The following is a 3,989-nucleotide window of genomic DNA, read 5'->3' as shown; positions in this document are numbered from 1 at the left end:
TCTGCGAACAAGGAAACCAAAAGAAAAATCATTTTAGCCCAATGTTAAGGTGGACATAACAGACAACTGTGAAAGGCAGAGCCAGCACTAGCTCTGAAAATACATGGGTCAATGCATCCCTTTGTTCCCAGTGAATCCACATCCATTTAGAAAGCCAATCAGAAAACAACAATGTGGTGTCTGGTGCTACCCCGGGATGGATTATAGTTTTACTCTTCACACGTTGGGCTTGTTTTTTAAGCTCATGTGATGTAAAGAATACATTGAGATGGGTAGGCAGGCTTATTTGGGCCTGAGCCAACCATACCAAAGCAACATTACGGGTTGCTAGACGGTGGTGGTCAATGAGAGTAACTCCTGAAATCAGAAAGTAGGGATTTAAAGAGCTTAACAACAGGCCTCATTTGTTCCGTCAGGGATTAGCCCCTGGGAAGGCAAAGCAACCCTCTGGGAGGGCAGAGCAAACAGGGTTTACAGGGCTACCCGCGAGGAGCTGGAGAGCTGTGTACCAAAGGAGAGCTTCGCACTTGACTGATAGTAAGGATTCATGTCATGGACTACTTTACAACCAAAATACCATTGATGATACACCAAGATGCAGGTAAAGAATACCTGCACCAGTACCTGAACGCCAGTCAAAATGTAATGTACACACAAATTTAATGTGCACATTTTTTTGTGGAACCGCAACACATATTCACTTAAGTACTCCCAACCTTTATTTTGTATAAAACACCCAAAAAGCATGGATTTGAGACCACTTTAAAGCGGAGACAGAACAGTAGTACTTTCTTTTCCCCCCAACCCCTCCCCCTTGGCCTTGGTCACTATCCACTGACATCTCTAAGTACCTCAGTATGTAAGTGATGCTGTTTGTGTGACCAGCCCCGGTTACACAGACTTCACTAATCTTCATGTACCTTCCATGGTTTTCTGTCTGGTAATACCAGTGGACCCCATCAAAGTGGCCCGGGGAGAGCGGGTGTGTGGAGGGGAGGGGGTTGAATAAAGCAATGCAATCAGCAGCTCATCTCCGGCAGGGCCAGCTCCCTCTCTGGGGGTTGGGGGAGTTGCAAATCACCGGTCCTGCTTTAAAACTCAGTTCCACCGTGGCAGCTCAAATTAGCTGAAACGATTGGTTTCACGTAAAGCGCTTAACTCTGACTTAATTTGGCAGGCTTGAGCCAAACAGAGGGCAGAGACTGAAGAACGAGAGAGCGTGTCACTGCGCAGTTGTTTCTCATGCTGAACTCGAGATAACATATTAAACCCATATTTCACTGCTGAGAAAGAATCGTTGCAGGCCTATTCACAGAGGAACTTGATGAAAATGATGGCTACCGACATTAGCCTTGCAGAGGAGCCATAGAGCTGAATATTGAGTTATGGATAGGAGGAGGAGGCGGAATATTGGTGGTGACAGCAACTCCCTTGGGTGGCTTTCATTGCAGTCACTGCCGCTGTTTAGTCCACTTTGCATGGAGACACATAAGTGCCGGGGAAGGCACTGTTTCCCTTTCCTTGAATACAATTTACCTTTGTAAATGTGTCTTCTTAGTTTAGTTTTTGGTGCCACTATCGTTTTTTTTACTTGTTCATGTTCATTCACTATAACGCTTACATTATAACACAAGAAATATATTTCTAACTATTTGATTGCTACAGCCATCCGGTACTCATATTTGATTGTTTAGAACAAGCCGCACTTCAATTTGTAGTAGTTCCTATGTTGATTGTATGTATTCGTTGATTGTCCAAAATAAATGGAAATCTAAAAATAGGGAAGCGACTGTATTTGAAACAGCTGCATCCTTAATATCTCCATCTGATGGAGGTGATGCGGTCGCCGGGCCAGAGCTGGTTAACCAGAATGAGTCCACTCTGGGGCCAGATGGCTCATCCCCAAACGCTCTTATAAGGAGGAACACACTTTGATGACTTTGTGTGGTTTCAATGCGCCGATGGCAGCAATATGAGATAACTTCAATCATATGCATACAAATGTAAAAGTATTCAAATGTGTACACAACACACAGCACATGACACTTTCCTCTGAAGCAGCCTTGTGGTCTAATGGCAGAGGTGAGCTTATTGGGATTGATGGAAATGGGACATATCCATGTTTCTGGGGAGATGTAGAGGCAGACACAAGGTTGCGCTGCTGTTGTTTTTCTTAGTCGTTGGTGCAACGTTGGTGCACCAGCGTTAATGGTCCCGAGCCAATCGCCTCTACTGACGCAAACAGGCACTGGTGTCAAACCCCGTGATACGGGGGGCATTAGTGGTGTGAGATGGAGCCAGCCAACCTGCTGAATGTATTCTAAATGGGGGTTGGTTTGTAAGCCGTACGTAGGATTAATATTAATGAAACATAATCCTTTATCTTATGCTATTATACATCCCCCCAGTTTGTCAGGGCATTCCTGAGGTGACGTGCAGTGAATTGAATTCAAAGAGAGGGAACGCACAGGTGTGGGTTTACAGCATTTATATACAGCGATAAAGAGAGTGCATTATATTAATTATGTAAAAATACTTTCCATATTTAATTTTAAAAAGTAGAGACGCTGCAATGCATCCATTTTATTCATTTATTCCTTTGTAAAAATGTTTCCATGGGTTCTCTCACAATAACTAAAAAAGCATACACAAAATGGGTTTGGATGCAACATATCTATTATTGCAGTCTTTCTATTCCCTCACCCATTTAGAACATTAACATGGTTTTAAAACCCTCTTCTCATCGTTAGAGAGGTGGGAGGTGTTAAAAATGGCCAGGCAAGCCGCTAACACTTTGTCTTATCGTGGCGATTCAGCAGTGAACTGCTGCTCTCTGGCTAGCACATCTAAGCTGGCTTCTTTGCTGGAAGCGGCACACGGTCTGAGCTGAATGCTTACAGCTCTCTCCACGGCGCTAATTAGTTCCCGTTGAATCCTCCTGTGGAAAGACATCTGACATATTTATTGTGTTGCACTTTCTTTTTTTTTCACTCTCTCTCTTTCTCAAAATAAAAAGTGACGTCTACTACATGCAAACAATCTGACACAAGTACGCAAACACAAACAGACACACACAAACACAACCACTGGTTGCACCAAATCACGTGGTTTGTGTGTGTGTGTGTGCCTGTGTGTGCGTGTGTGTGTTGTTTTACAAACAAGTGAAACATCTGATGAAATTAATGTATTAACAGATTACGTTATCAAAATGGGGTAACAAATATTATGAACATGAAATTAAATAACTTAAATATCATAAAAAGGTTGACTACCACTGGGAGAAGTTAAAATATTCTAAGGCCTTCACCTGACATCATCACAGGCAGATATAACTAACACGCAATATAATTAACTGAAAAAAAAAAAATACACTTAGACCATAAATATAATTTACACTGGGTAAATTGACAGAGGTGACAAGCAAGTGCTCATTATAGATAGGGCGGCTGACTTCAAAAAGACACACACTCTCAATAAATTATAGCTAAAACGTACTTGTGCATTTAAATAGGAGTGAAACTCTGGTTTATAGCTTGGTGTATAACAGCTCAAGAACAAGGCCACTCATTTAAATAACCACTAATCGGTGTCGATAAGTGACTCCAATTAATCTACTATTGGAAACATAAAAAGTTGTTGAAATGAAGGAAGCCTTGTGCCTCCACTTAGTGAAGCAAAAAATATGAAAATCCCTTGGACCTGTTTATAAACACATCAATTCAAGCTATTGGTGCTGTGCTCAGAGGGAAGTAGTGATTGGACCGTAACTGTGAGCTGTAAATTGACAACTTTTTTATGATTAACAATTTATAAAATATCGTTCACATTTTGTAGCTGCACAGTTGTTTGTCTGTTTGTGTTTGTGTGTCCGCAGTGTGTGTGCATAGGCAGTGGAGGCTGAGTGCATGTGCATGTTTGTGCATAGTAGAAGGTTGTGAATCAAGACCACAAAGAGAAGGGGAAAGAGAGGGAGATGATGATTCATGTGT

Source organism: Micromesistius poutassou (assembly GCF_964030765.1).
Source record: "Micromesistius poutassou genome assembly, chromosome: 2".
NCBI classification, from domain to species: domain Eukaryota; kingdom Metazoa; phylum Chordata; class Actinopteri; order Gadiformes; family Gadidae; genus Micromesistius; species Micromesistius poutassou.
This window is presented reverse-complemented; position numbering follows the sequence as displayed.